Genomic DNA, 12,850 nt, shown 5'->3' with positions numbered 1-12,850 from the left:
CCAACACTTCTGATTATCTGACCCAATAAATCCCCCTGCCTCACTTTTTTTTGTTTAAGTAAGTTTGAGTTGGCTTTCTGTCACTTGCAACCAAGAGTCTTGACTATAAACTAGTCTTGATGAGAAGTAAATGCTTACGAAGTGGTAGAGTTAATTACTTATTGTTTTAAATGTTAGAAATTTGTAAAGGAAAACTGTATAATTATATGATCATAGCCTGTGTGAGAATATATGTCATGGTTATGATGAATGGTATTAATATTTATAAATAAACTAGAGGCCCAGTGCATGAAATTTGTGCACTGGGTGTGGGGGGGAGGGGTGTGTCCCTCAGCCCAGCCTGCACCCTCTCCAATCTGGGACCCCTCGAGGGATGTCTGACTGCCCGATCCCACTGGTCGGGCCTAAACAGGCAGTCGGACATCCCTCTCACAATCCAGGACTGCTGGCTCCCAACTGCTCGCCTGCCTGCCTTCCTGATTGACCCTAACCACTTCTGCCTGCCAGCCTGATCACCCCCTAACCACTCTCCTGCCAGCCTGATTGATGCCTAACTGCTCCCCTGCCAGCCTGTTTGACCCTAACTGCTCTCCCCTGCAGGCCTGGTCCCCTCAACTGTTCTCCCCTGCAGGCCTGGGTCCGCCCTAGCTGCCCTCCCCTGCTGGCCTGATCGCCCACAACTGCCCTCCCTTGCAGGCCTGGTCCCTCCCAAATGCCCTCCCCTGCTGGCCATCTTGTGGTGGCCATCTTGTGTCCACCCTAGCTGCCCTCCCCTATAGGGTCCACCCTAGCTGCCCTCCCCTATAGGTTTGATCGCTCCCAACTGCTCTCCCTTGCAGGCCTGGTCCCTCCCAACTGCCCTCCCCTGCTGGCCTGATTGCCCACAACTGCCCTCCCTTGCAGGCCTGGTCCCTCCCAAATGCCCTCCCCTGCTGGCCATCTTGTGGTGGCCATCTTGTGTCCACATGGGGGCAGGATCTTTGACCACATAGGGGCAGCCATCTTGTGTTGGAGTGACAGTCAATTTGCATATCACTCTTTTATAGAAATGTTGTATTCTAAATTAGGTGAGCATGGTTAACAAAATCATGCCTCAAGCATGGTGGTACAAACAAAATGAAGAGGAAAAGGCTGCAGTGTTGTGACAATCTTTCATCTCACCAGAGGAAGGAAGGAACTGGGATAGAATTGGGAGTCATTCACTCAGTGGAAACGACAGATAATTAAATGAGGGAAAGTTTCAGTTGTGGTTGGAAAGGGGATTCATGGGGATTCAAGCAAACCTGCAAAGTCCTTGGGCATCTTATCTGCCAGTTTGTTCTACCAATAACAAGTAAGCAAGTACCCTGGATGCACAAGGGTTTCTCTTTGAACTTGTTGGCATTGATAAAGCCCTGGGCTGAGAGGTGACAGAACTCATCTGCACAGCAGCGTTCGTGCATCAGTGGGGATGGTAGCAGTTGTGGCCTCTCATGCTCTCTCAGACCTTTCCACCAGCAAAGAGTATCCACTTAGCACATCAAAGATGGCAGTCAACGTTTATCTGCTACCTATTATTTCAGGGATGCAGAGTTAAATCACAGCTAGGCAGGGAGCTGGAGAATCTTCTATTCCAACCCCCTTATTCTAGAGGAAATGAGCTCCAGAAAGGTCATGTGGGACGAGTGTCTTGGGCAAGTAACTACACCAAAACCATACAATTAATATGAAATTGGGGTGTAGCCTGTCATGGGGTAAAGAATTAAGTGTAAAATACTATCTTTCTCATATTTCATGCTACATGCCATTCTGCATACAGATCACCTCCCTGAAAGCTCTGGAGGCCAAATCTTTACTTAAATAAAGATGACTACCCCCCTTGCTGGACCTCAAAGCTTAAGTTCCCAGTCATCATAGGCCTAGAAACTCAATGTTGAGATTAGCAAGGGCAAGCTTCATCTCTTATCTGGGCTTTATGCACCTCTAAGCTCCTAGGTTAAACATCAGGTCCCGGTGTGTCTTACTGGCACCCCAGGGTCTCAAGGCTACTAGATCCCAGTCCAGATCTTTTTCTGCTACATCAGGGTGACATTCAGAGACAGCCTCCGTGATCAGGAAATAACCCCCGCAATGTTAAAACTAGAGGAAACCTGATCGAATCCCTCATGTGTATGACACAAGTGAGTGCCAGAGACATTACATTCCTGGTCCCAAGTCATATGGCTGGTTAATCACAAAACAGCCTGGAACCTGTCTCCTGGTCACAAACCAGGGTCCTCCTCACACATCCTGCTGCCCTCTCCCCCAGACTGTGAATTGTACGCTACTCTGCCAAGGACTGGTTGCCTGAGATGTCTGACTTGAAAGCAAATTTCCATAATCCAAATACTTTATTGACTTCTTGGATGAAATGGCAAATCAATACTGTTAGCAAATTATTTGGTTGAATTCAGTATGATAGAAATCAGCTGATATAGTATCACTCAAAATAACTTAAAACTACTGACGAGGGTAATTAGGAATATTCCTTCCATGTTGATTTTTTTTTTTTTAATCTGAAAGTCATGGAATAAAAAAAAGTTTCATGGAATATTTTCCTTATCACATTTTAAAATATTAATTCATTCAACTACTATTTATTAATGCCAGACACAGTTTTAAAAATCACTGCCCTCATGCAATCATATGCTCTCACACTTCTGGTAGGAATCACATATTTTATGTTTTTTGGTTTCATAAATCTATGCAAGTTAAGAAGATTTTAGTGGGGTTTTATTGATGTGCTTACAGGGCACTGTGAATATTACAAAATCCGTAGTCTTTGCCCTTTGGGAACTTAAATTGGGGGAAAAACAGACATGCAGACACTCAGAAAAAATTATCAGTAAAAGATATTACGATGAAGTGACAAAAGTTAATGGTCTCAAAATAAATCCTGAAAACAATTCAGAGGAAGAGAAATCAGAGGGCAATGCTTGGAAGCGACCAGCGCGTCAAGGGACAGAGCCGGCGTGGAAGAGGCATGGCCAGAGAGCATGATGCAGAGAGCATGGCACCTCAGGGGACGGTGAAGATGCCACTACCCTGGCCAGGGTGGCCAAAACCCCGGGACCCCTTGAAGGCCTGACTGAGACGCAGCCTATCAAAATCAAGGCTTCCAAACTTCTAAGCAAGAGACTACCACACGAGCCCAGTCTTCCTCCTGGCAACATTCGGGGCAGACTTGTAAGAAAGAGAAACAAGTGCACGTGCTTCCTGCTCAGATGCCCCCCTGGCACACTGGGCACTGGGTGCTGGGTTGGGTGAGAAACGAGGCTCTGCCCGCCCCCTTGGGGAAGCAGACACTGAGCAGGTACCATCGCAGCTCCCGAGGAGGACAGGGAGCGAGTTCACAAGGACACAGAGAGAGCTTCCCAGGGAGGCACTGTCAGGCAGGAAACCACCAAGGAGGCCGTGGTTTTTTCTTGGACCCAGATGAAGGGTGAGAAGGACCAAGCCCAGAGAGAGACGAGGAAGTTTCCAGAACAAGGGCGCCAACTCTGAGGTCTCAGGCGGGGCAATGAGGTGGCTGTCAGTGGGCAGTGGTCCCAGGCCAGCACACCCGACTGGGGACAGGGCTCAGAGAGGCAGGACCAGGTCAGAACCACCCGTGGGCCCTGTAGGTCCAAGGGGACATTGCAGAGCAGTAAGAGGGCATGGCAGGGCTGCACTTTATTTATTTTTTTAATCCTGTGACTGTGGGGAGAGTCGATTGGAGTCAGGAAAACAACCAAGAAAGGCAGTAGCCACCCCTTAATTGAGAACTGCTGAGAGCCCCGGGGCGGGCGGTGAGAATTAGGGTGTAGTGGGTTTGGGTCCCTTCCCTTTGCTCTTTTCTCATTTCAGCCAGGTTCCTAGGGAATGGAGGCCAACAGCATTGTCAAGTCCACCACACCTGACAGACACTGTTGCCCAGGCCAAGAGCTCCCCCTAGACATGGCTTGTCTGCCCATTTACTACAGCAGTGATCTAAGTGCTGTGGGCCGGCCGGACCGGGACAGGAAACGTGGGAGAAGAGAGCAAACATGTCCTCCAAGGCCTGTACCCACCCTTTCCCCTCCAGGCCAATCCCTCCCATGTCCTTCGTGTTCTCAGGACTTTGCCACCCCGCCCGCGTGCCTGGGAAATGTTATAGCACGAGGAGGGGCAGCTCAACAGTTCCCCGAGGCCTCGCCCCCCCCTGTGGCCCGCAGCGCCCCCTGACAGCCCCAGCAGCTGTGGAACACATTTCTTCCAACTGCCTTGGGGTTCCAACTGCTGCCCTGCCCATCAACGGCTTCTGAGCAACTGCCACTCACTCAGAACCGCCTCTGGGGCCGTGCCCCGTACACTGGGCCAGACCCTCACCTCCTCCATCAGCTCGGCTCTGCTGTTTAGCCTCCTCGCTGCTCTGCCCGGAACGGGCGTGCTTTCTGAGAATTTCCCAACAGAGCCCGCGCACTTACCATGGTCTCATCAGAGGCCCTAATGCCTTTTCGGGACACACTGAAATACTTTATCAAAGGCTCAGGGTCATGTGAAAATTATTTCTTAAAAAGAATATGATGCTATGGAGCATTGTTCTGGCCACCCTGACCGCAGTAATATTTGTCTGAAGTTCAATCTCGGCCTACCCTTCCCTTCTGCCCCCAAACCAAGGCTGTGACCCCTGGACTCAAGGTCCAGAAATCTATAATTGCACATTTCACGCAGTCAGACCTGGGGGCTTCTATGACCTGGATGTCCAAACTTCCCTGGCTGGGCTCACTGGATGCTGCTGGCCCAGGCCCCCCCTGGCCCGTCTCTGGCACTCATCCTCCCTTCTCCCCCAGATACGCTGCTCTCTTACCCTCACACATTTCTCGAAAATGCTGCTCAGTTGGTTTTCTCGTTCCTTACGTCCCTCCTGACCACTCTTAACCCACTGCTCTCTCGCTCCCCTACCAGAGCGTGGCCAAAATTGTCTTCTGTGGAAGACACCAGTGGGCTTCCCCTTGTCAAATGCTGTCATAGACACATTTTGTCCTCATGTTGGAACATGCCTGGGTCCCTCATTCTTTTCAGCACTCTGTTTTAAAGCTCTGTTTGAGCTCTTGGTATTGCCAAGCTGGGAGATACACAGTAGGGATACAAAGATGGATTTCAATACGGCCCCTTCGAGGGGTGCCCAGTCTGGAGGAGGATTCAGGCTGCTTTGTGGAAACTCAGAGGGGAGCACACAGCCCAATCGAGAAAGGCCAGGGGGGCTTTTCTAAAGGATGAGGAGAAAGTCCCCAAATAAAGAAAATGGGAGAGGCAAAGATGAGGGCTTTCCTTGCCAGAGGGTCTGTCTCATAGATCCCAAGTGCCAGATGGCAGCAGATGGCAGAAAGGGACTGAACCAACCCCTGGAAAGCCCGGCCATTCTCCCTGCCTCACCTGTGAAGCTCTCAGAGCATCTGTCCTTTTCTTTCTGCAGACTGAAACTTTCTGGTTACCAGCCCCGTTGGCTGCCTGCAGCTCCTGGCTTTGCACATATCAAAACAGACTAATTCTTGACTTTGTCATCGGTTCATTCCAAAGTCAAGGCTCCATCCTTTAGGACCCAATTAGGCAGGGCAGAGGAAGGGAGCCTCCCGGTAGGAATATGCCAGGGAGCCCACCCTGGGTGGAGGGGGCATCACACGGAGGCAGGTAGGGAGTGGAGCCCGCCTGTGGAGGTGGGTGGTAACCTGGAGCTCCCAATGAGCAGGTTTTGAATGGACTCCTGTTACATAATAAGCTTTCTATCTCCCGAATAAGGGATTACAGCTTCCTCACGTGCCACGCCCTCTCACCCTTAAGTCTTCGTTTGCACCAGGCACTCTGGGAAACCACTCTGCTAAGCATGAGCTGACTATTTGTTCAGTTCCAGGCCCAGCCCTCCCGGATCTCCTCCTGGGAGTCTGATTTTATTCCTGGGATTGTGTAGTCACTCAGGCAGTACTGCTCTGGGGCCCGGGACTGGGAACCCTCCTAAATCTCTTTGCCACCCTGCTTCCCTGTAGCTGGCTGCTTCCCTGTAGACAAAGGGTGCTGCCGCTGTGAACAGGCTGGAGGCTGTGCAAGGGGGTCTGAGAGCCAGGGCCAGGTCCTCCTCTCCCAAGAGCCCGGTGTGGTTTATGCCGGGATCGGGGCAGACACGGGTCTTCCGTGTTCCCAGCAGAATCCTTTGTAAAGTCCGCTTTGCTCACCAATGCTTTTGTACAAGTTGGTTCTTTGGGGGGAAACTTGGAGGACATGTTGAATTTCAGGACTGGAGTGTGGGTCTCAATGGGAGGGGCGGGGAATACAGGATGCAGAGAGGGAACGCCCCCAGGACGAAGGGCACCCCTGGGAGTCTGCAGAAGTGCTAGAGGCTCGAGGTTCCTGTTCGTGGGCGTGGCAGGAGGTGGGGTCTGAGGTTCAAGATCTTTCTGTGGGGTCCAGGGTCCAGAGGCTAGGGAGCGCGCTGCAGACACGAAAAGCACCTTTTATCGAGGCTTCTCACCGCCGTTTTTGATCTTCAGGGCTTGAAGGAATAAAGTCGAGGAGGTTGTCAGTGAGGAAGCTGGACCAGAGGGGCGTTCAATGGAGGCCCTGCGTCTGTCCCACCCGTGCCCTGATGTCTGAAACTAGTGGGACCGCTAGTTTAAAGGGACAATTTCAATCTCACCTATTGAGATCCTATCTGTCTTTTGCCTTGTTGAGGATGGTCTGAATGTGCCCTGTGCTCCGAGTTGTTGAGCCTGCCAGGGTCTGGCCTGTCCCCCCGACGGCGGGGCTTCCTGGGCCTTCCCTGGGTGTCTGCAACTGTCCTCCCCACGGGGTCGCTGTGAACAGCAGCAAATGAGCTAGGCGCAAGGTGCTGCTTTGCAGGGCCCTAGGTGGGTGTGCAAGCAGAGCGGACCAGCTGTGTGTCGGGCCCACGGGAAGCGAACGTGGCTTTGGGTGCGACGAGGTGCCTCCTTGATTCTACTCTGCATCACTGCTCGGCCTCCCAAAGAGGAGATCACTGCTCGGCCTCCCTCGCGCCGATCATTCTGTCTCACGTTCAGCCTCGTCTCCCAGTGGAGGGCCAGACCGCTGCTTGGACAGGCACGTCTAACCCGTCCCACCCAGGCACATGCTTCAGCGGAAGCCCACTTTCTCCCCAGGAGAAAGTCAGACCTGGGACTCGATTGCCGAGGGCCTGCAGCTGGCTTGGTGCCCGACCCCTTTACACACGCTCTTCCCATGTTTTGGAAGGCTTTCCCTCTTCTTCCCAAATTGCAGCCTCTTCCACGTGCTACCGCCTCTCATGGGGAAGTTATTCCGCCTATATATTTAGGTCCTGGGAGAGACACACAGCTGACTTGGGATCTTATAAGCTGCCCACCCCCGGCCCCCGTCTCCCCAGGGACCGTAATTAGCAAAGGTGCGGCTTGTACACCTCAAAAGGCAGACGGGCAGGCGCCTCACTTCTGATACTTGGCCAGAGTCACGCCCGCCTCCCCAGCCAGCCTGTCACCTCCGGGCGGTCCCTCTCCTGGACGCAGCCCACGCGTTTGTCACAGTCCCTGCATCGATTTCTAATCGGTCAGCCTTGTGGCCGTGGCCAGATGATGCCCTGCGCCTGCGGGAAACCCACATCCCAGCTCTGAGCTTCAAGGAGCTGCACGGTCTGGTTTGTGCCTAACCTTTTGAGTTTGTGATCCTTCCTCCGGGTCTGACAGCTCCCCACGTGCCCACGGAAGGCACAGAGGTAGCAGTTGCCCTTCACCCCTCTCCCCCTGCAGCAAGCCATTGTCCTGTGTTTGAGTGGGTTATTTCCATTTAATAGTCTGAGCCTCACAAACCTTTGCCGGCCCCGGAGCAGGCAGCTGAAACCCAGCCGGTGTGGTGTGCCGAGGGCACGGATCCCGGGCTTGACTCTTTGATGTTCTTGACGGGACCATGCTGGCCCTTCCTCCAGCTGTGGCCGGAGTCCGGCCAAAGAGTGGACCGTTTCTGTACACGTAAGGCTGCCACCTGGGAAGCCTCCCCAAGCTGCGCTGTCGGCCCAACGGTGGCGGCAAACCATTCCCGACAGGAACCAGCCTGGGTTTGCCGGAACCTTTGGGCCTCTTGGTAGACGGAGGGCCTCTTGGTAGACGCATCTGCCTGCCTGAGGCGGCAGGGGCAGCTTCTGCAGCCCCCCCCCACCCCACCCCCTCTGCGCCCTCAGAACTGGCTTCCTGTCCCTTCCTGGGGGCTCCGTTGCAGAGGGCACAGTACCCTTTGTGCTGGAGTCCGATGTTGTGCCTGACAGGGAAACTCCCCCGAGAAAGCAGGTTAGCTCACCTGTGAAAACCACCCAAAGCAGTACCTCGCGAGGATGGGCAGTTGATAGAAACTTTATCTTGGAATGTTCAGAGCTTAAAATAAGTTAAAAATGAAATTTTTTGATGATTTCAGAAATGGCATAGTGAAAAATAAATGAGGACTAATCTCCTGATTTCAGAGAAATGTGTTACTACCCACCAGCCCATGGGATTCCCTGGATAACAGTACTTGTTTAGATAGTGTACATTTATGTATGTTTTTTTTTTGGGGGGGGGGCGGGTATTGTGTCTTTTATCATTTTAAGTCTTGATCTTTTGGCCCTCATACCTTCATCTGGGCACGTGCGGTGAGCCGGAGTGTTCATGGGAAGCAGTTCTTTGGGAATGGGGTACACCAGTACCCACACATCAATGACTTTCTCTAGCCTTTCCCCTAGTGTGAAGCCACGGGAAGGAACCCCAGGCAGGAGGGCAGAAGCCTGCCCAGCCCCGCTTGGCACTGACCTCCTCTTCATAATGCTCTGATGTACAGCCTCCACCTCTCGGGGCAGGGGCCCGCCCACCCATGAAAGACAAGCTCCCATTTGCTGGCTCCTCGACGGCCCTTTTATTAAAGTCTTCTGGTGCGTGCCCTCTCCCCGCCGCCTAGTTTTACTTTTCCCTGTAGGGCTCCCTGGGAGTAAGGCCTGGCTTCTCCGGGACCGTGTTGCTGCTAAGCACCACTGACTCCCCAGTGCACAGACTGTGCCTCTTAGGGGTACCCTGGCCGGGCCCTGGATGTCCCCCGGGCAGCGAGAAAGGGGAGAACTCACCCCCTGGCTCTGGCGCAGGGGGGTTGGTGGGGTGGGATGGGGTGGCGGGCACAGGTCCTCTGCACTCCAGGCTCCACCCACTCCGGCGTGGGTGTGGACACCTGCTGATGGCATTCTCTTCACGTGGGCGGCACCGTCCGGCTGTGCTGCTTAACGTGCAAACCGGAACCCCTTTGAGCGTGAAAAGGGGCACACCGACTATGCCAGAGCAATAGGCATAAACTGGGACTGTTCTGGGGTAACTGGATGGATGGACATTTTCCTGAGAGCCCACGAAGGGACTCCAACACCCCGCAGTCTGGCCAACCTCACCTCCAATCCCTGGCAGGGACCCTCCACTGGAGCTATGCAGATGCAAGTGGCCTTGAGTGAGTTCGGGGCATCCCCGACTCAGCTTCTCCTCTCCCCTGGGCACTGTCAGTTCCCGGGAGACAGGGGCCATGCCGCTACGTGTTTATACTCCCAGCACTCACACTTGGTACTTTTTGTCACTTATCTCCTTGAATTTTCAGAACAGCTGCTCCATGATAAAGACGAGGCATTGAAATGGCTATCGAAATGTCTAAAGCTGGGGCTTTTCCCCTTCCGTTGTGACATCAGAAAATTCTACTTCCTATCTGCATTTAGGAGACAGTAGCAGCATTCCCGTACTTCTCTTATTGCCCAAACCCAGCTCTCTCATGCCTTCTCTCTCCTCTCTCTCTCTCTCTTTTGTTAATCCTTACACGAGGACATTCTTTCCATTGCTCTTCAGAGAGAGAAATATCGATGTGAGAGAGACACATTGACTGGTTGCTTCCTGCATGCACCCCGACTGGGACAGGGAACCCACAGCTCAGGTACCTGCCCTTGACTGGGAATCGAACCCACGACCCTTTGGTGTGCGGCTGATGCTCTAAGCACTGAGCACCTCGGGCCAGGGCTCTCATTCCTGCTCTTTCCTTTTCCACTACCTCTCCACTACTGAATTAATAGGAGAGGTAAGAAGTGTAAACCATTTGGAAAACAAGTGTTTGTACTTAGGATCTAAAGAAGATGCTTGAAGCTTGATTTTATCATGCGTGAATTTCATTCCAAATAACAATCGGGACTCGAAGACGCATAAAATGGTGTCGTGTGCCCTCTGCTGGCTTCCTGCAGAATCGCAGAGAGCCTTGGTTAACCCTCTCTGTCACATTAAGGGAAGAAGAAATAGCTTTGCACAAATCTAGAAAGCCTCGTGGAAATGGGAAGACACAGTATGTTAGTGTCCCCTGCGTCCCCCATCCTGCATCAGAACATTGCGTTTTAGTAAATTGCTTGGTATCGCTTGCGGGGAGAGAGAGGCAGCCTTGCGCTGGGGAAAGGGGGCGGGGCTTCGCCGGAGAAGATCCACACTGGACTCCTGGCTCCTCCAAGCTGGGTTTTTCACTGTGAACAATAGGGTAGCTTGACTAGATGTTTTCTAAGGACCCTTTCAGCTATGTTTCCATTGTAGGCACCAGCTTTGCCTCCCAGGAGCTTCTCATCCAAATACGCTCTCATGCCTACCTGAGCCACCAGCATCAGTGGGGTAAAGCTTGTGACTTGGGTGAAGTGATCTCACATGATGAATGGTTTGTGAAGTCCGTGGCTAAAATCTGGGTGTCTGGGCTCACACACACACACACACACACACACACACACACACACTTCCTCTGAGGTCACTGCCCCAGTAGATTCACGTTTGCTGAAGTCACCTGGGCATCCGCACTCCTTGGCAATTCATGTGTATGTCCCTACTCAGCCCGCAGCTTTCCCTCCCATTGAGCATGGAAGATCTTTCAAAACTTCCCTCCCCCAGTCCTTCTGATACTGTTGTAATAATCTGGTGGTTATTTAACAAGAAAGGAGCAAAGGGGAGACTAGATAATATAGGCATGCCATTTACACAGCTTTGCTGATTTAACGTTCTTGTTCCCTGCTGATGGATGGGGGAAGGGACTGGACAAAGACATTTTAGATGCATGCCCAGTAATGTATGTGTGACGTGGGAAGGCGCTTTACCTGTCTGTCAATCATACCTGGGAACAGGTCATTGGCTAGAATAGGCCTGGCCATTGCAAGGGCGTAAAACCTGAACATTTAAACTTCTGAACAAAGGAACTTCTCCCTCTTGGCCCTTCGCTCTTGCCTCCCCTGCTTGCCTGCACTCCTGTTGCGGGTGGCACGCTCCCCTTCCTTTGCCCATGCGGTTCGCAGCCATGTGCGGCCCATGCAATGGACCGATGGACTTTAATGAACTTGATGCTGAATGGGACCCAGCTGCAACATAGAACAGAAGCTCTGGTCACCGGCTTTGCCGAGTCCACAGCTGCCCCCTTTACAGGACTGGGTTAAGGGGCATGGGACTTTACAACCCAAGGAATGTAACTCCACACCAGTAAAAACCATTCATTCGCCTGTGCAAATCTTAAAAAAATTCTTTTTCTGAAGATATTGCAAGAGCCACCCCACACCCACCAGTGTTGGGGAAATTGGATCCCCTAATTTCTCTGGTTACACGTTGATCCTGCCACCTTCTGTCATGCTCCGAGTGGAGGAATACACCTATTCCTGCCTCACAGAGGAAGATAGAAACTATTAAGAAAGAACTTGCCTCAATTGCCAACCCTTCTCTCCCTTACAGCTGGCTGGTCTGTGTCAGGCTTTAACATCTTTTTCATCTCAAGAAAGCCTCTTCTTCATTCTGTATCTTCTTTCTCATCGCTTTCACAGCCAAGTCTCTCGCAAGCAGGGTTTGCATTCACTGTCTCCCTCTCCTTACCTCCGGCTCACTCCCTCACCTCCACTCCACGCCACGGAAACTGCCACCACTGACATTTGTGTCACTAAAGCCAGTGTCAACACAGCAACTCCTGTGTTCTCCGCACAACCAGACCATCTCTCTCTCCCTCCACGAGCCTTTCTCTTCCCTTGACTCACAGTTACGCTAGATGCTGCTGGTTTCCTTCCTCTCACTTTGGCTGCTTCTATCCAGTGTTAGGGGTCCTGCCATCTTGGTTTTTCCTTTGGGTTCTGTCCTAGATGCTTTTCTGTTGGCTCCACACCCTTCCCCTAGGAACAGAGGTGAGAAGCAGGAGCAGAGTGGGGGAGGGGTTTTAGGTAGGTTGGCTAAAAATCCCCAAGTGGTCAGGAGTTGGCCCTGCTTTTCACTTGAAACTGTAGCAGGAAGGTGAGAGACACTTCGTCAGATTGCAGGTGGAAATTTGGCATGCATAGGCCTAGAGAAAGCACCAGTTAGCATGCCTAGACATGTCAGCTCCTACGTGGTATGGGAGGGACCCAGGCATGCATGTGTATCCACGAGGCATGTGCAAGATGCATCTCAGAGCCCTGCCTGGGGACTTTGCTCCAGAAGGCTGGCAAGGCAGGAGTGGAGGGACCCTATGGAGGATGGTGGCCGGGTGAGCTGCCTAGACCAGGGATTGGGGTGAGGCTTGTATCTCAATTATAACTGAGAAAGGCCTGAGGTGGGGTGTATAGCAAGAGCAGGTGGCCATGCTCTTTAAGGGGAAGGGGATGCCTGTACTGAAGGACAGGTCTCATTTTCCAGCTGGATTCTAGGGCAGGACCAGACCACCTCCCTCAGTGAAACCAGCTGGTGCACACCCGAGACCCAATTCAAGGGAAAGCCTCCACTACAGGCGGGCACCAGCACTCCTCCAAACCCAGAGGCCCTCTTGGAGAGGCACAAGGGAGGGGAAGAAAACAGGAAACCTT

At 52.4% G+C, this 12,850-nt stretch overlaps 1 pseudogene; it reads left to right on the top strand.

Moving 5' to 3' along the window:
- Positions 1-12,850, top strand: part of LOC129150833 (uncharacterized) — a 39,878-nt pseudogene that overhangs the window by 6,013 nt on the left and 21,015 nt on the right.

This window comes from Eptesicus fuscus, chromosome 12 (genome assembly GCF_027574615.1).
Source record: "Eptesicus fuscus isolate TK198812 chromosome 12, DD_ASM_mEF_20220401, whole genome shotgun sequence".
Lineage (NCBI taxonomy): Eukaryota > Metazoa > Chordata > Mammalia > Chiroptera > Vespertilionidae > Eptesicus > Eptesicus fuscus.
This window is presented reverse-complemented; position numbering and strand designations above follow the sequence as displayed.